Here is a 21,075-nt window from a genome sequence, read left to right as displayed (position 1 = left end):
AATGTCTACATTACTTCAAAGGATGCTTCTTTCGTGATACACCTTTACTCATTTATGGATTAATCAATTTTGAAAGAATTTATTTCAGCTAAACCACATGGAACTCGTCGCCTTGAAATGAAAGATAAGCTTTTTACTACTTTTTTCCTATTATCGGGCATAATATGTCTAGCTGTGAACCGATCATTAAGACACGGTTCCCGAAAGATCACCGAAGTCAAGTATCACTGGCTGCGGTCAGTGTGCGGGAGGGGTGACCACTTTGATCAGCTTGCGAAAAGACCAACGGTGCGCGGTAGTGGTCCTCGTTAAACTGTTCCACCGTAAATTCTCGATTTCGTTCGCTGTGTGCCATCCCCTACATGCAGAGAATCAAAATTGTGATGGTATGTCTTCGGATCATCCTCAGAGATGTTTCCCAGATCGTTTCCAATAGCGCATTGTGCAGCTCTAGTGCGACGTAAATATGTTACTACTACTACTACCACCCAAGCACAATATAACTATATGAATAAGAACATGGTACAAAAACTACGGCATTACATTAATTCATCCACAGACCCCGTGTTTGCTTCAAATGCACTCACTCTGACCTTCCACGTATGTGACATTCTCCACGCGTACGTGACAAAGTATGCACTCGATGTGGGCAGCCAACCAAACACGGCAGCTCCAAACACGGCCCTTTAAAATGCATTGTAATGGTACGCTGTGTTCGATGTAATGCAGTTCACCCCAGTACAGTTGCCCAATGTTCATTATATTAAAAAGAGTTAAAAATCTGAAAACTAAAAGCTGAAAACCACATAACAATAGCCGAGGTAAGGCAGCTTTATCACTCCAAAGCTAAGAAAACCTAAGCACAAATCACAGGCTCAGATTCATCACCCAAATTTGTGACCAAAAAAGAATTTCAATCTGCCTTTCAAGAATTAGCAACCTCCCTAACCAAAATGATAACCCAGGCTATACGAAAGCAGGTACCACAGAATTCTCAGACATTACAAAAAGCAATGATCGAGACTTTCTCCAACCAAAAATCTTTTGCAGCGTTAACGGAAGTAACCGAACTTAAAAGCCGGTCGTCAAATTACTCTAATTTAACAAGTAACCATAACTATCGTACACCCTAAAGAAAACACCGGAAATGGAAGGAAAAAAAGTCTCTCTGGTATAGTCATTAAAAGATGGGTGAAAGTCAATCGGAAATCAAGCCTGACGGAGTCTCCAGCCAGGAGAATCTCCATCCAAACCAGGAACATAATGCTCCAAGTCAAGTTTTATTTTCTCCATTTGACATTTGAGAGTAAGACACATGTCTAAATATTTATTGCTGCTGACAGATTTTCTTCCTCTAGAGCTACAAGGCTTTATTTTCATTTTTAAGTGGCCAGTGCATTTTTATAAATTTTATCACCAGCTACTCATCCTATTAACAATTTATAGCATGTCAATAAATATTACTACTTGGAACTGTCACAGCATAAAAAACAAACTCCACCGGCTGAAGCTAAAACCTTTTTCCTACAATTTCATGGGATAGCTCTTCAAGAAATGGCTTCAGCAGACACTTTTAATGTTCTTACGTCCCGAGTGAAGTGATCGTAAAGACACAGTTCCCAGTAGAACACCGAAGTCAAGCATCACTGGTTGCGATCAGTAAGCGAGTAAGTGACCACTTTAATCAGCCTGTGTAGGGACCAAGGGTGCGAGGTATCGATTCTCATTAAATTGCTCTACCGTCACCGCAGGTAGTTAGGCTACCTAAGCGAAGGAGTCATCCCTTCTGCAGAGAATAAAAATCGTGAAGGCATGTTTTCGGATCATCATCCGGGATGTTTCCCAGACCAATTAGTGGACTAGTTATTGCAGTTGACCGTGACGTATGAAAGTCATACTCATACCTATTCTTCCACCATCAAACAACGAAATTTTAGCTGTTCAGATTACCACAACTCCCTACACCTTCTCATTTGTGAAACTATATGTTCCCAAGAGCCAATTTTTAGCTGATTAGTCGCGATTTCTTAGCCGATCGCTAATTAACCCATTCCTCTTACTAGGAGATTTTAATATACACCAAGCTGCTTTAGTTATCCAGTCAATCTAAAAAGTACGGTCAGTGTGCGGGTGGGTGACCACTTGGATCAGCCTGCGTAGGGACTGAGGGTGTGCGGTATTGGTCCTCGTTAAACTGTGCTACCGTAAAGTGCTCGACTTCGCTCGCAGGTCGTCGGGCTACCGAAGCGGGGGTGCCATCCCCTCCGCAGAGGATCAAAATTGTGATGGCATGTCTTCGGATCATCCTCCGGGATGCTTCCCAGACCGTCGCCAATAGCCCATTGTGCAGCTCTAGTGCGACGTAAATTAACAACAACAACAACATCAATCTAAAAAGATACAGAAAGGTTTCTTGAGGCACAATACTGCCTACTTAATGGAAAGATCCCAACTTGCTTTATTTCCGGATGCCAACCCTCACTTTTAGATCTTATCATTTCCTCTATTGACCTCTTTCCAGGAACGAACTTGGTTGTATCGTCTGGTACATTTCAAAGTGACCATGCTCCTATGATTATCTCCCTGGCAATCTTCAACAATAATCCTTCCTCTAGTAAACAAATGCGATTTCATTGAAATCACCTAATCCCGGACTAAGAAGTAACTGTCCTCTCAGAAAATGTTTTCTCTAGGCTAAACCTACAATTAATGTGCTAGCAAAAACTAACGAAATACAGCTTATATAAACCTGCTAATAACTCATGATTTAAGCCTTTCTGGAACAGTCAATACTCCTTTCCTTAAGGGAAGAAACACATTTACTAGCGAATTGCACTCCATACCCAAAATCCAGATTCGTAGAAGATGTATAGAAGGACTGAAGCTAAGCTGCGAATAGCAATCCATGCAGCCTGTAGGCAATGCTGGAATGAAATCTGTACTACCGTTAGTCATTCTAAGTCACTCAATAAAATACTGTTCTCAATATTAACCGCCTGAGTCTCTTAATGCACCCTCAAACATTATTACGGTCTGAACATCGCAATTCTTTGACTTAATCAAACGCATTCGCAGATTTTTACTCTAAACCACCCACTGGATTCGGAAATTGTCTTCCCCTGGAATTCAATCAACTTCTCACATTACAGAAACTTCATGCTGTCCTTTGATCCTCAGACTTTAAATATCCAGGACCAGATAAGATTCCTCCGGAGTACAGTGCTCATTTTCGAAAGTAGCACCGCAGAAATTTCTTGACGAGTTGAACTATCTCTGGACTTCTTGATAAATCCCAGAGTCCCGGGAGCTGGCTAACGTCATTCCAATACACAAAAAAGCCTACTGATCTTGTGTCCTCTTATAGACCTATATCTCTAACACCCGCTGTAATCAAAACGTTATACTTCTAAAACTGATTGTTTTACTAAGGACTGGAGTTTTCCATCCTTTTCATCGCGATTACCTCCCATTCAAAGAGGTAGGCTCAGTACTCACCAAGGTTTAATTCTCAAACTACTAAAATCCGGCATTACAGGCAGAGCTACCATCTTCATCAATGATTTTATCAAACACAGAAAAATAGCAGTGCTATAGCGGGTATCGTTATCAGCCAACTTTCCAATGATCAGAGGCGTACCGCAGGGGTCTGTTCTTTACGCTTTCCTTTTCATGATTTACATGTTTGATCTTCGTTTTGTTCTCCCTGATGATGTAGTATGCATTATTTTTGGTGACGATATTTACCTTTTACCTATTACAGTTGCAGAAACCCTTTGCGAAGAAAAACACAAGATACAATTCTCTCTCCACCAAATTCAAAAGTATTGTAATGATTGATACCTAAAATTGTTCCAGAAAAAAAGTGCTGCCATTAATTTCTCTAGAAAACGGCAGGAGGATAACTTCAGTTTCACCATTTTCAACAAACCAATACCTTGGGTTCATAACCTTCGAATTCCTAGCCTTCATTTTTCTAGCAACATGACGTTCCATGAGCATTTCAGAATGTTAAAACAGAAAATGCTAAAAAAAAAAAAAAAAACCAACCTGTACTTCATTGCATTTCTATCACACACTGTGATGTTCAATTAGATCACTAGCTTTAGAAAGTAAACTCATACATCAGAAGTGTCCTTGACTTCATTAACCATATCTCTTCATTATCCAGCCAAACAGGTCTACGAACCTTATACAATGCCTCTTCGTGTAGCCACTAGTTTGCCGCGATGAACACCCATTCCACTCCTTATTAAAGAAGCGGGGGTGAGTTCACTAGCTTTGAGCATAAAAGACTTTCAGCAAAGTTTCGATTTAGACACATCTACCTCCAATCATCTTCTCTAGATTATCATCACCTTCATCTCATTCCATCTCATTTTCCAAAAGGTAAAATGACTCCACTATTACGCTTCATACAATAATGGATTAACAGCAAGAACATCTCGCAAGATAAAGTTACCGCACATCTAGTTCAAATGTTTCGATTTACTTGGATAGCTTGTCCTTTCAAACCAAAAATTTACTCCCACTACAGGCTCGACCTTTGTTTCAAGAGCTGCGCCATCTGAAACTGCATCGTTCTTGCAACTGATGAATCCAAATAATTAGATAAAATTGGCCTGGGAATCTAAACCCCCAAAGAATACACAATCTGAGGTCAACTTCCTCCAAACATGTCACTCTTTACCGCAAAAGAACTGGCTATTTTTTTAAGCCCTCAAGCATTGTGTTACTAGCAACGAACAATATTACTAACAAACGTCTGTTGTTTCTGCCTCTTATCAAAGGTACTCGGAAGTCGCCGAGAATTTCTCTTCTCCTTCTTAATTAGTTTGCTGAGTCAAGTAAGATTTATGTGGGTCCCATCTTATACAAGAGTAAAAGAAAGCAAACAAGCAGACCTACTTGCAAAAGAAGAGCTAAAGCAAAACTTTATTACACATCTATCATCTCCTCAAGACTTTAACCAATCCTTCCTTAAGGAAGTGCTCAACAAAGAACTCAGTGCATGAAAGAGTTGCTAACACTTCCCTTCTTATCCTCACCTGATGGAGCTAGGACAACTTTTCCCCTATTAGCTCCCAAAATCACATTGTGTTAATCACCAGGCTCAGAATTAAATCTTTTCCGATCAATACGATCTTACACAAGTGCATAGTGTAAATAAACTGACACAAATCCGAAACTGCGGAAGTGTGGACACGAACGATCGTTTCCTACTGGAATGGCTCTCATTCATTCCAGATTGCTCGTAAAGATCTCTGCCAGTCCTTATCTCTTCAGAACTCAACATTCAGTGATGTCGTGAGCTCGTCTCTCAGTCCTCGCACCAAGCTCCAATCTCTCTACAGATTCTTTCAAACCATAAACCATCTCTGATTTTTTTTGTGCAACTTTCTGCTGTTTATCTAAACTCAACCATAAGCTTAGTTAGAAGAAATTCAGAGCTATAAGCTTAAGCAAAGAGGTCTTTGCAATATGTTACAATCTACCATGTCTTCTACATTTTATAACACATCGAATTTAACTGGAGAAATAACTCTTCACTGATTGTTAGAAACATAGTCATGGACAGTTATTAGCATTTAAGTTAAAAAGAGCGGTATCGCTTATCAAACGCTCTGTAGCGTGCAGATAGCGAGTTCAAATTCCGCCGTGAGCCTCGATATATCTTCGTGCTATCTTTCAATGAATTGTGCTATCTGTTCTTCTATACGATAAAGACGTATAAGCTGAACTTAAGTAATTGATCACACAAGCCTGCATATGTATGTGTAACAATACAATGAACATTAATGTCTACGGCAAAGAGTCGCCGTAGCCTAGTAGAGCGGTATCACAGTTCCGCCAAATGCTCTATAGTGTAGTGGTAGCGTATTTGAATCCTACCGTAGCCATGGATGTATCTATGTGATGTTCTCTAATTTTGGCTGTCTGTTCTTCAGCGTGATTAAGGCTTATAAGCTGTACTTTCTAATGAGTACACCACAAGTCTGCGTATAACAGTAAATGAAATAAATAAATGATGTCAAAATACTCTTTTCTCAATGAAGGCAAATACTTACAGTTTGAATTATTAAAAGGCAATACTTATTTGTTAATCTAAGAAGAAAGATGATAAACAGTAAACAAAAATAACTACTTGCTGAAATTTTGCTTGAAAAAATTTAAAGATTTTCATTTTTTATACTTAAAATATATTTTCATCATAAACTTATACTTTTCCTAACTTTAATCTCCAAACTCATAATTTTAGGTTGTACTTCTTGAACATTTTTAAATATAATTTCAAGTGGTACTTATTTAATTGATTACTTTTCCTTTTTTCCCCATATTTTTAAATTCGTTGCTGTTTCCTGTATAGGGTAACAAAAGCCACCGACTATTTCATTTTTGGTTCATTTACTTAATTTATTTATTGGTACACATATTTGCAGGTTTGTGTGCCTAATTACATAAGTACGGCTTATAAGCCTTTGTCAAGTAGAAAGAGAGATTGTGCAAGTCAGAGAAGGACAGTACATCCAGGGTTATAGCGGGATTCGAACCGACTACCTCCATGCTACAGAGCATTTGGCGGGCGATAGCACTCAGCCAGGGAGGCCATTACTTAATTGTTCAGTTGAAAATTAATTGATTGAAAGTGTAGTAACTTAGGGACATTTAGAGGTATTTTTTTTATCTCGTTTAAATTGAAATGTGGAATTCTGAATATTTTGCAATATATGTCATCAAAACTACACTGGTGGACAAAATTAAGAGATGGAAAGCATTTTCGCGCAATTCTCTAAAAGTACCACACGAAACCTGGACAGATGATTGCCACATATGGTCACTGTAGAGCTATTGGCCCTGAGATAAATTTACGTATTTTTGTGGGCGTTGCTAAGTCAGCAGAAGGTATAAGAGTCCGCATCGAGCTGTTCATCTCATTCCACTCTTCATCACAGTTGCAGATTTTAGTGCATTTTTTTAATAATCTTGTTGTTTCTTACTGGTTTTTAGGTGAAATGAGTGAACATCATCGCTTAGACGAAGGTATGAGGTGGAGAATTGTGGGTAGACTTGAGACTGGCCAGTCCCAAGCTCAGATTGCTAGGGAATTGGATATAACACCAAGCGTCATTGTCAATTTGTGGAGTCAATTTAAAACCAGTGAGACAGTATGCAGACGACTAGGACAAGGTCGCCCTAGGGCTACAACGGCCAATGAAGACCGGTATTTGTTCCTTTCAGCTAAGCGCCAGAGGACGGCCACAGCCACTCAATTGTCTAGGGGCCTCGCGGCTGCTACAGGAACATCAATTTTGAGTAAGACAGTTTCCAGGAGACTCCATGAAAGAGGGCTGTATGCCAGGAAGCCCGTTATTTGCATCCCACTCACTCCCTCCCACAAAAGAGCGCGCGCAGAATGGTGCAGACAACATCAGAATTGGACACAGCTTCAATGGGCTAATTTTCTCTTCACCGATGAGTCCAGATTCAGTCTACAACTTGATTTTGGACGGTTATTGATATGGAGGGAACCTGGAACCCCATACCATCCCAGCAACATTATCGAAAGGGACCATTATGCTGGTGGAGGACTCATGGTTTGGGCAGGGATCATGCAAGATACCCGCACACAGCTCCATGTGTTTGACAATGGTTCCGTGAATGCCCAGAGGTACAGGCAGGAGGTCCCAGAGCCCTATGTGCGTCTTTTCAGGGGTGCTGTTGGCTCTGAGTTCATTTTTATGGACGACAATGCGCGACCACATAGAGCTCTCATATTTGATGAGTATCTGGAAAGCGAGGATATTCAACGAATGGATTGGCCAGCCGAATCCCCTGGCCTGAATCCTATTTAACATGCTTGGGATGCTCTTGGGAGAGCTATTGCGATGCGCCAACCTCCCCCCAGAACCATTCTGGAGTTAAAAATTGCTCTCTGGTGGAAGAATGGGAGGGTCTTCCACAAGTCCTCCTTAACTCCCTTATTAACAGCATACAGACTCGTTGTGCATGCTGTCTGTCTGCCAGGGATGATCATACACCATACTAGAGGCAACACACACTGTACAAGCCTCACTTTTATTGTCATATTTTATCCTTACGTTCAGATTACATTGGATTTATTAGCAATAGGTCTTGCCAGTGAATGGCACTTTCATTTTTGTTTTGCATACTTTATTATCATGGAATAAGCTATATCCATACCAAATTTCATTTATTTAAAATTTAGTATTTTTTGAGATATTTGGGAAAATGTCTTCCATCTCTTAATTTTGTCCACCAGTGTATTTTTTAATGTCGTAAGGAAAACTTCATTCTAAATGGTAAGAAAATTTTAACACACAAAATTTTGTTTCTGTGTCACAAACTTACCATCTTGGATGGGGTAACTTTGGGACACCTAAATTACAGCCTTAAAGTCGATTAAAACTTTATTCTAGACTATTGTAAATCTTCTAACTATCAAATATAGACACAAAATTTTTAAAATATCTCTTAAAATTTGCAATGTGTAACTTATTTTTAATTTCTTTTAAAAAAAGAAATATTTTTTCCATAGTTATCAGTAATTTTATTAATACTATTTCTATTATAATTAATAATAATAATAATTCTATTATTATCGTGAATTCTATTATTAGTATTATTAATTGCTATAAATTAAAATTTCATCAACATCAAGCAAGTTATTAGAAATTTTGTTTGGAAGTGTATATATATATTTTTTTCATTTGACTTCTCTTGTACAAGACAACACCAGGTGGTTTTTAGATGTACAATATAATGCCCTTTTTAAGCCTTAAAAAAACCGACCTCTTCTTATTTTACAAAACAATTTTTAACATTAAATGTTGTTAATAGTTGATAAAATCACCAACAAATAGGGAAAAAAAAAGAACTGGTTGAGTAAATAAAATTGTTACATACCTTCTAACAAAATGTCCATTCCTCCAAACAATAATTTTTCAAATTTGCACTTTTGATTTAAGAAAAACAGTTATTCATCACTGAAATTACTTTAATTTACAATATCAATGATAGATAAAATTTTGAATAAGTATGATGAAAAAACTTTTTTCAAAATTCAAACTACTTTTTTTTAATTTTATATTTTAGCACAAATATAATTCCAATAATCCAACATATTTTTAAGTAAGGTTGTAGGTTGTTTAGGTTGTTTTTTATAATTAAATACCAAAATATATTTTTGCTTGTAGTTTAGAGAGTCAGGAAGGAAAATATATTAAAGGGACACCTGTGTCCCATCCGCGTCAAACGGTTAACGGTATGTTTTTAAAAGTCTTCATTGTGTGATATTTTTTGCAACATTCTTTAATAAATTAGGTTGACTTTTATTATTCTTAAACAGTATTCTTAAAGAAACCTTTATATAGAAAGAAAATACGTTGAGAGAAAGTGCAAAATTAATTGTATATAAACATATTAAAAATAGTTTTTCAAGGGGTAAACCTATGCAGGGTCATTCATAACTATCTCTATCAATATTTTATCAATATTTCAGGATCAACGAATGTCCGATTTTGTAACCGGTGTATAAGTCGACTGGAACACCGGGATATACTGTATGTCATTCTTCTTTAATATTCACATTTTTGAAAATTTTTCATGCGTGTAAATGTAGAGTGCATATTATTGCATAGATACATGTGTAACTATATTCTTAAGTCTTACAACTATCAAACGTTGAAATAAATGCTTCTAATTTGCAGACGTCATAGATTGAAAAATGGCCTAAGTAATCCCAAATTACGGTAGTATCTATTTTATGTATTTATTTATTTTTTAATTAAACTAACATAGTACATTACCAAACGGTACCATTATCAGCTTCGTGAGATTTATTGCTAATTTATGCTTTTCATGTATTGTCTAATGTAGCATTACCAGAAACTCGCTTTTTTTCTTTTTTTTGAGGCCATAAGTATTTCTTTTAACGCTTCAGAAAAATATAAAATTAGAATCCCGAGTTTTTGACTACTTTTTAAAACAGTTTAATTTTTAGCTCGTTAAAGTTTTTTTTTTTGTAATTAGAAATTAATTCCAAATATTAGTGTTTTTTAAAGTTTTTTAAAGAAGTGTCACAGGAAAAAATCGAAGATATAAGGAAATGCTTGAACGAGTGTCTTTTTTTTTATTATTACTTTGATCATCTTTAGATATCAAGATATCATTTGAAGCATTTTATTTTTTATTGTTGTCTACTGCGGAGAAAGTTCTTACAGTTTGTTTACCTTTGACGTAAAAGACGTGTCTCGCCAATTTGGCGAAAAATGTGATCGCTTGTGAAATAGTAACCCTGAAATTGAGAAAGCTGTGTCAGATGTTGATCACTGCTCAATTGTGAAAGCTTACCCTAAAGTAGTTAAAGTGTGTAGTGCAAGGTGAAACAAGCATTTTCGTAGGAATTTTTTTATTATTTTTTTTGTGGAATAAATTTTTATGAATGATTATTGAAGATTTATAATCTGTGCCTTATTGTAAAGGAGCTGGATTTCCCTCTATTTTTAGTGTTTTAGTGAACAGATGTTTTTGAGAACTTTAACCTAGGATTAAACGAAGCCATTGTAAGTAAGTTACATTGTAGGAATATTTCTTTTAAAAAAATATTTTATTAAATACTTTTACATATTTATGCATGTTATAATTTGTTAAATGATAAATTTATCTGATCGTATATTCCATTTGTTAAGTTAGGTGAATAAACGCTCTCAACATGAATTTTCTTAAATTCCATTTATATATTACTCATGTAAATTCGACAAGCACTATTCATAAATATGTTTAAACAGTTAGGATATATATTTATATTTGTTAATTGTAGAGAATTTTTTTTCAGTCACGACTACATAAAAGTTTTTTCTATTTTAAAATTCTATTTCCTCATCCTAATGTTTAGTTTTAAAATTGTTTCATTCAATAATTAATTAGGTTTCATTACGAAGCATTAATTTTAATCGTAGATCATGCAGTATGGAATTGGAAGAATTTTCTGGGATGCATTTCCTTTCGTTTACGACTACATTAAAACTGCTATATTCTTTTAAGAATTTTAATGTCTGTTTCATCGAGTTTTAAGTAATTTTTTAAAATGCAAAATATATTATCAAAAACATAGTAGTAAAGGCTATTTAGCAAGTTAAAAAAACACTTTTTTCCCCCCGCACGCTTTCTGGTACAATAACCTTAGGGAAATGTTCTTTGTTTCTTGTAGCAAAATATAATTTAATATGTACAAAGAGTTATTCCATCCTTTTATAAAAAAAGTGTTTTCGTGAAATTTGAAAAACCTCAATAATTTTGTAATTGTGGGAGGATATGAGATAATATTTTGTGAATAAAAAACCCACGGAAACAATGTCATTAAAAGAGTAGTAATTAATGACGTCATCGTCTCCGTTTTTCATTGGAAGACTTTTGTAAATGATCCATTTAAAAAAAATACTGTATAGAATCCATTTTTACAACAAAATAATTTGTGAACGGCTAGTTTTTACAATAAATAAATTTGTGAAGTGTCCGTTTACATGATAAAGTAATTTGTGAAGGGTCAGTCTGGTAACAGATTCAAATTTCTCCGATAATAACCTCTAGATTATCAGTATTATTCTAAATATATTGAGTGACAATAAGAGCACTAAGTGCTTCTCTTCATTATTTTAATATAATAAACATATTGCAGTATAAGCACTTCGTAATTCACTGCGAACAATGGAAGCCGTATCCTGCCACTGAAAGTGAATCAACAAGCAATGCTCATTTAACCTTTAGAAAAGTTATATGCTAATTCTTTACTTTTTTCATATGTATTGATGTTATTTTAATTCTAATAAATAATATCTTCGAAGTAATCTATCTAGTTATTTCATTATCAATTTTCCTGGATGAAAAAATTTTATTTCGATGACAGAATTTTGATAAAGGAGTTAACTCCTAAGAAATATTTTTATGATAACAGAAATATTTATGCTTAAAACATGAAAAATGTCATTTAACTAATAGAGTAATTTAACGACGATTTTTCGTACGCTACAAAACTCCCTGCGATATTAACGATTTCCATTGATTTTTATGAAACGCACATTTTTTGCACGACAATGCATATATATTTTTTATTGTTTAATCAAACATAGTTATCTAAGGTCCGTTCAAGCAGTAGGTTAGCACCTAACGGTGGGGGAGAGTTTGGGATTTGCTTGATTGCAGAGGTCAATACCACAGAAAGAAAATACCAGATTTCTAAGGAACATTCTTCTCAAAATTCTATAAAATGAATTGAATTGCAAATTGATTTTCAGAAAGTAAACTCATACATCAGCAACAAAGTTACATATTGCAAAGTTACATATTTAATTATATTTAATCTTAAAATTAGATTACTACTGTTGAAGCAGAGAGCAAGAAGGTGTTACAACTTACTAAAGGGGTTTGCCGCTTCCTTATTTTTGCTAACGTGATAAGGAGAGCCCGAAATTGCAAAAAACGTTTACGCAATATTTAAATGGTCCCCAATACATAAATATTTAGCACTGGACTATCATATCCTCAATAGACGTACCTAAAATGGCCTCTACATTGTTTATTTTCATACTGCCCCTATGGTATAACTCCCATGGCGGTATTTTTTATGCAACTCCTTGCTATGAAGAATCAGAAATCAATAAAATTATTTAAGTGATAATTCATTCAACTAAGGGGCGCGACAGCCTATGGAGGGCCAAGGCATGTGTCCATCCCAGTTTTCTTGACCTTAGGTACAGGGGCAGATGTATGTTCCGGTTAGGTGGAACACAGAGGGCCAAACGTAGGATCACCAGTGTTTAGTTCCCAAGCATTCTTGATATTTATTTTCAGGGGTCTGATTATAAGAAATTTGGGTCCGTTAACGGACCCTTCACAAAATATTATAACTTAAAAACGGATCCTTCACATAATGATTTTTCTTTTAATCGGACCCTTCACAGATTTGTTTATCTTCATTATTGTTTTGTTAATTGAATAAACCTTTCCCAGGGCACAAAACAAGAAAGATGGATGTAAACGAATTTAGTTTTGTCTTCGGCAGACGATTCTTTCATTATTCGTCCGAAATTAATATTCTGCATTCAGCAATATAGGCTAAATACCAAATATTTGTATGTTGCATCTCTAATTTAGAAGCAGCAATTGCTGTTTATTTTTGAAAATTTAATTTTTTTATTAAAATTTTCAGTGCTGAGCATAATCTTTGTATGTATTAACAATTTAAAAACTCCTTGAAAAAGTTTTTTTGCAATAACCGTACCCTATTTGCACAAATTCATAACACAGGACCCTGGTTGAAAGAAAGTTAGTAATTTTTTCACAATTTGTCAAAAAACGGACCTTTCACAAAATGTCTGGACAGACCCCTGATTTTATCATTTAGGCTGAGTCAACCTCGCCCGGCAAGATGATAGAACCCAGAACCTGTGGCTCGAAACGCTACCACTGCGCTACCGGGGGTCTCAAACACTAACTAATTGAACAAATTATTTTCTGTGTATTTTCGTTGAAACTCATTGTTCATTTTTCACTTTAAAATAGAAAACAAAATGTATTGAGCATTATATTTATATATGACTTATCAAATATATACAATTTAATTTACTTTTTCGACTTTTATGAACATCCAGTTCGAGTAATCTTTTCATGAAGAAAAGAAATTTTTTTTTATCACTTCTGATGTTAACAACTTCATTGTTTAGCCTCACCAAACTAATGAAAAAAAATTCAATAAATTGCATCGGTATGACGTTTCACAAACAGAAAATTTTTTTCCCCCCTGTGTTTCGTCATTGTGATGCAATATATCACCTAATTTTTTCTTGCCTTCTAAATAGGCATTTAGTGGTAATGGCTATAGTGCTTGGTCTAAGAAAAGTAATTCTGCTTTGTATCTCTTTTTAATCAAAGCGCAGTATAGGATTTTGAAATGGAGTGGTATTCACAAAGAGCTTGATTAACAACACTAAAAGCATGTTATCAATTTTATTTAGTATTATTTAAACATCTAGGCTAGCACATGAAATATCATATAAATTGTATTATGTTCATTTATTTTCATTCATATAAATTGTATTTTACATAAAACGAGGCTGATTTTGATGGCAATGACCAAAAATAGTTTAATCTAACTCAAAATTGATAAAAGGTTATTAATATAAATGATTCTATTTAAGCTCATAAATTTTGATGATGTTTGATTTAGATGTTTAAAAGTTTGATTTTGAAAAATGTTTTTTGAAATCTTCTCCGATTAGGGTAAAGCGTAGACTAATGTAGGTACATGCATAGAAAACAGCTGTACCTTGTCGTTTTTAAACAATGAATAATAAAAAATAATAAACTCAAAAGCATGCGGGACGGCGAAAGATTACGTCCATTTAGAATTATGTGCGTAATTATGAAATCTGGGCCATGGCCTCATTTTTTTATTTGGCGTTTTTTGAAACTGGCGAAAGCTATCTCTTTACAGATAGAGTTACGAATTTTATTAACGTCTTTTTGAACTTGCGTAACTTTCTCAAAATTGGCAGTCATGGCCATAATTAAATTAATTAGCGTCGCGAGATTGGTCTACTCGATTACAATATTATGTTATGTTTGAAATTTTAACGAATGGTTGTTTGACATTTGTATGACATTTTTTGATAATACATTTTTTGATAATATACTATCAAAAAATTAAAATGATTTTAATAATACTGACTGTAAGAACTCTTAATTTTGCAGGAATTCTCACCTATTTTGTGTCGTTTTTTTTAAAATTTTATTTTGAAACATTCCGTGTATTGCCCAAGAATAATATTATTCAATTAGTCTTGCTTTAACTAATTATTAAGTGAATGCATTTTTCATGAGTGATTTTCACGAAATGTTACTTCAAGCAAAGTTATAATTAATGCCACATTGCCGATTTGGGCTTTAAAACTGACAAATAACTTAAATATTTTAATAGCTATTAAACTTTTTTAAAAGTCGCCAATTTGGCAACATTTTTCCACAGAGATGAAAATTAACAAAATCAATGCTTTATTCTCATTTTTTATTTATTTTTTGCTAACTTTTATGAGCCACAATCCGGCATTGGAGTAAGTTTTTAACACTAGATTGTCTAAGGAAGTCATTTTGACTGCTTTTAATTTCAATTAGAAAAACAATGATGTATATGATGACACAATTTCTTAGAATTTTGTACAGCATATACTTTTACTAATATATATATACTAATAACTTCTTTATAATAACTATTATAAAAATATTTACTAATAACTTGTTATATAACTGTAAATAATATAAAAAACATAAAAAAATAGTTTTAAATAAATTTCTTAACGCATTATTTATTCTTTTACTATCCAGTCATTTTGACTGCTTTTGGACAATATAGGTATATTCTAAGTTTCAGTCTTTCTAGTGTTAAATATTGAGAAATTGTCTCGAAACTGTGGCTTTTCTCCACACTGTCGTTTATCCATTTTTAGAATAACCGTAAGAAGGTGCTGGCTAAAGATATGCTAAACATAGTAACTCACAGCAGTTATGAAAATAGCATATTATTTGTAAAAAGCATAATTTCATGTGACTACTGAGCCTTTGAAAAAACAGCCTTAATGATTTCTCTGTCCCCTCAATTGTACGGCCATTAATTGATGCTTCGAATGATTTAGTTGGTTCATTTGCTTACCGTCTTCTGATAAGAAATTTAAAACTTCTTGAACTTTGTTGCGACTCTGTTACACTGCTGATTAGGAAACTAGATTAATCAGTGATATATCTTAGAACTTTGTCCAGAAGCATTCTCATCTGTCTATTTATGTAATAAGATAATTTTTAAAAAAATAAGAAAAATGCTAAATAAAAGAAAGTCTGAAGTCATTCATTTCTCTCTATCTATCTCTCCTTTAAGGACTTAAACACGCAAGCTCTACTCTTAAAATCTATACGATTAAATAAATATAAAAAAAATGCTGAACTTCTGGTATTTCACTTTTATGTTTAAAAAAAATCGTACCAATTGGTAAATTTTCATCGTAGGCAAACATAAAAAGCGCTAAATTAATTAAAGAGCTTAATGGAAGTAAGTGATATTTTATTCTATGACCGTCGTAAACATCCAATCCTTTTAAGATTTACGACTAATAATTTGAAACTCAACAGCTTTGTCATTTTGACTCCATCCCAGAAGACAAGGATACTCCTGGCATAGGAACTCTCTTTCGTGAGGGCTTTTTGAAGAAAAAATCGTAAATTTGCATTACATGAAGGGGGAAACCTATATCTACCCGACCGCAAGGGAATTCTAACCCATAATATTTATATTACTGTAAATAACGTCAAAACTGTGGTTGGTGGAAGCAGGAATTAAGTGTACGAAACGGCCAGCCATCGCCGATATTCGAACCTTGATTTCCTCATTGAGAGAAAGCTATCTATCCCCTAAGCCAACCAGGCTTGCATATTTTCATGGCCAACCCACTATCATATTTTAGCAGGTACGTACGTTCTAGTTTTTAAAAATGTAAATATTTCGCGTACCGGTTCGTAAAATTTTCTAATTTAAAACCCATGTACTAACCAAATTTTCGGAAGAATAAATTGTATGAAATTAACTATAAATTAACTTGTATGGATACATGGTTTAATTTAATGAAGCAAAAGTGCACCATAAATCATTCAAGGTACCGATATTATGGTTCAACTTTTATCCGTTTCTTTTTTGGAGGGGTATTTATTTTCGTTAAACATACACTGAAGTTAGTTCTTTGAACTGATAACACTATAAAAACTTGTAAATTATTAAATTTATTCTTTGAACTTTAACAGTTAGTTCTTTGAACTGATTCAACTCACAAATTTTTCTCATCTTATATGGGAAAAATCAGCCGAGCAGAAAATTATTCTTTAATTTCCAAGCCATATATGCAGTATTATAATCAAATCAAATATAAAAATTTTTTTAATGATTTTTTTTAATTCTTTTATTTAATTTTACGCGCAACCAATAATTTGAAATTTGTTCTATGTAAATGCCTTTGATAGTGAAATGAAAATTATTTTTTGCTTGGTGTGAAAATTTTATAGGTTACTCCCACGAAGAAAGTGAAAATCAATCATTGCCAATTTAGAGGGATTTTTTTTTTTAAACTGCAGGATAATCGTTTTTCATTGTTGTCCATTTTATTTATTTAATTTTTCGCTCAACAAATTTAAAAGTTGCTCGATTTCAATGTATGACAATGGATAATGGAAATAATGTTATGCTCGGTGTGAAAATTTTATAAGTTTCTCCCACGAGGAAAGTGAAAATCAATCATTGTCTATTTAAAAGATAAAAAGTGTTTTTTAAAAAGCTCTAGTATATGTTTATGTTCTATTGTTTTCCAATTCAAATATTGCTTAGTATCTTTTTTAGTATACTTTGAATAAAGTATAAATTTTAAAATTTTAAGAGGTCAGAATTTTTATTTTTAGAACTGTTTTCATTGACATTTTCTATTTCTTGATAAATAAAATCGCCCGAATAAAGATTTTATGCACCTGTGTTATTTAGTTAATGTTTAAGATAAATGTCTTGAATTTATGTACTTTTTATGGTGGTTTCATGCTTAGAAATTTTTATTTTATTTTATTTACTTATTTAAATTTTTTTAAAAAGTGCAAAGTTTGTAAAAATACTTTCTATCTCAGGAAAATGATTTAACGTTGAACCATAATGCGGAGTTTAACCCTTTATCTTTATTTACTAAATTATGAAAAAATTATCAAAAATGTGAGAAACTTTTTTGACCCGTTCAATCATGTGATGACAATATTATTTTCTAAGTTTTCATTAAATTTTTAATCTGGACTTATAAAGCTTTAACTAAAGTTAAACATTTAATACTTTACTTTATAACTAGTTAAAAATGTTAATGAATCAATAAAAAAAAAATGAAAGACTTATGTGGTAAAGAATGTATTATTTCTTGAAAAAATTAAATTGGAAATCGTCAGTTTTCATCACTGTAATTAATTACATTTCAGTCATAAAATTCCGCTGACTATAATAGAAAATTTCCCTGAAAGATATATGTTGAAAATTTTTCAAGGTTCAGAGTTTTAGTTAGAAGAGAAAAAAAGAGTTTATTGTATTAATTGACCTTGAACAACTATGTAACTTAAAATCATTTATTGGTTCTATAAGGGATCTCCCCTTGGAGAATTTAAAAGTGTTGATAGTTTTTATGTTTTTTTAATCCCCTTGAACTTTTCTAACTGTCACCATCAATTCTTCTGTCAGTTTTTTCTATTTTTGATTGAAAGACTAAATTATCTGCATTTTTCATTAGTATTTTCTCTTCAATCCGTAATAATTTGCTGTTTGTGCTGTTAAAAAAAATACTATTTATTTACTATAATGAGAAATTGGGGTTTGTTAATGGCCCTTTCACAAATTATTTAACTGTAAAAATGAAATAATTTTCATGAAATAATTTGCCTGAAAAATGGATCATTAACAATTTTTTTTTTGTATCAAAAATGGACCCTTCACGAAATTCTGCATTTGAAAATAGACGTTTAAAATACAATCATATTATTTTTTTTTTATTAAGAAAACTATAATATTATAACTTTTAGAAAGGCATGGTTTTTCTGTTTTTTCACACAAAAAAAAGAACCTTATTTTCAAAATAACGAGACCCTGGTTGAAAGAACCCTATTCTACGGTTATTTTAGATTTAGAAAAATATGAGTAGATTTTTTTATATTTCACAAAAACAGGACCTTTTACAAAAATTCTGCACACACACACACATATATATATATAATTTTTTTTTTCTTAAGAAAGAAAGAAAAAAAACTTTATTACTATGCTTGAAACTCCATGTGCTATTTTTTCCAAAAACTTTTTAACACACCACGTTTTTCTGCCTTTAAAGAAATTTTGTTTATTTTTTTTCTCTTTTTACTTTTTCTCCCTTTCACTAATGATAATTCGCCTGAGTGATTGTCCGTATCACGTGAAATAAATTATCTAGAGTTGACTATCTACTTACGGTATAACTATTTGTGTGAAAGAATGTGTTGTTTTAACTAATATTATCAGTTCAATGGAAAAAACTAGATTTAACACTTCGCTTTCCATAGTTATCAGACACCTGTTATTCCTAAATAACATTTAAAAAAAACGTCAATTGTGATAGATAATAAGAAAATGAAAGATCCGCCTTGGAGTAGATATTCTATGTATTTTAACATTTGCCACAAGTTTCATTATTATTATTTTTTATGATATTGCATTTCTCTTTGATTAAAAAAAAAAAAAACATCAGAATTATCAGTACAGTGGTAATTCCTGTTATACTGAATCACGGTTTTCTATTGGTCAAATTTTAATTTAAAAAAATGTGTCAAGTTTGCGACAATTTTATTACTGATTTTTATCATCATAACAATTGCATTGATGCCTTATTATTATTATCATCATCATCAAACAACGCAAATCTGACTCAAAATTTGTCATCGAAGTTTTTAAGGATAGGAGTGGAAAAACTATTTTTTATAAATTATTTTTATTTACCGGATTTATTTTCATTTGCCTTTTCCTGAATTTATTTATAATTACATAATTCATATCCTTAAATTTACTTTATTAAATATAAAATAAAGGATAAAAGTATAATTTAATCACCTTAGCTTAAGGAGAACATAATAAATTTAAGGATACATTAATTTCAACTGACGGAGATTCAAAAGATATTAAATAATACATTAGTTTATTACTTGTATAATTATTAATTACTTGTCATTATTATTGCATTAATTACCTATTATTTTTAACCTTATCTATTATTAAGTTTATTTATAATAATATTTCATCATTCAATGAATTTAAATTTATATTCTTTTTGTCATTTCGATGTTTAAAGTAATTGAAAAATGCAGCCGTTTTTTTTCTTCTGCATGTTGATAATGTTTATTTTAAATGTAGGTTGCGTTGGAATTATTGAAAACGATTTAACATTAAATTTGTAGCTTTTTATCGTTGTTATTTTCTCTCCTTTAGCTGTTTAACACTTTCAACAGTTCAGTTGTCGTTAAATTATGTCGAAATCTGTTTTTCTGTAGTATTGCTAAATAAATGTTATTGTTGGGCGAAAATGTGAAAATCCTTATCTAAGGCACTGATTCTGCGACATAGATTAAATGTATTAAATATTAAACTTGGAGTTTCTTTTTTTTTTCGATTTATTTTACATTTGCTGTGTTGTTAAATTAGGTCGAAAATTGTTTTCCAGCTCTAGTATTAGAAATTATGTTTTACAGAAATTTAAAAATGATTTTCTAATTAACTGATTTATATCGAACAAACTTAATGGTTAGTGTTGAAATTTTTTTAAGTGAGATTAATGTTCTATTTTATTTTCAAAGTTAAGTTTGACTTGTTTGTACTTATGCATTGTGTTGCGAACGTTCTGAAATGTTTTGGTAAGAGATTGAATCAAAAATTAAATTCAATATTGATTTAGTGCTTGAGCTGATAAAGCATGATTTATCGGTATTTTTTAAACCTGTCGAAAATGATATTTTAAGCAATAAATTCAGTTCATAGGGCAATAATTTTAAAAATTTTATTTTGACTATGAAAATAGAGAGTTGTGTATATTGATTAAATTGGAAAAATATCCTGAATTCCAATCTCTTTCTTACACAACATCACTTATTGAACGCATGTCAAACTGGATTCTCTGCGAGATTTTCTCGATTATTTGCTTCAAGTCTTTCTAATTTTACTATTTTAAGGGAAATCAAATTGAAGGTAATATGTCAAATTAAAAGGAAAAAACTCTGAGAATTTAATATTTTTCTTTTCTTTTTTTTCTAAACTATTTCACATGTTTGTATTATCGAAAATGGATTAATTTACTCAGAAAAATTATGTTTCTTAAAGTTCTCATATTTATACGCAATCATCGAATACGATTAATAAAATTATAATATTCTGTTTAAACTTAATTCAATGGCAAATATAATTTATTTTAATTAAAATTTAAATTT

General features: G+C 32.4%; 1 protein-coding gene across 2 annotated transcripts in view; it reads left to right on the top strand.

Moving 5' to 3' along the window:
* The first annotated feature begins 10,303 nt into the window (after window positions 1-10,303).
* Window positions 10,304-21,075, top strand: part of LOC107452613 (lysine-specific demethylase 3B) — a 105,762-nt gene continuing 94,990 nt past the window's right edge. Inside the window, exon 1 of one of the 2 annotated variants that reach the window (XM_016069141.3) lies at window positions 10,304-10,580. The gene's annotated coding sequence lies outside the window, so the exon portion shown is untranslated. Of the gene's footprint in view, window positions 10,585-21,075 lie in introns of both variants that reach the window. The other variant, XM_016069140.3, reaches the window with a different exon arrangement.

The sequence above is a fragment of the Parasteatoda tepidariorum genome, chromosome X1 (assembly GCF_043381705.1).
Source record: "Parasteatoda tepidariorum isolate YZ-2023 chromosome X1, CAS_Ptep_4.0, whole genome shotgun sequence".
Classification (NCBI taxonomy): domain Eukaryota; kingdom Metazoa; phylum Arthropoda; class Arachnida; order Araneae; family Theridiidae; genus Parasteatoda; species Parasteatoda tepidariorum.
Note: the sequence above shows the minus strand (reverse complement) of the source record. Positions and strands in the feature narration are given on the sequence as shown.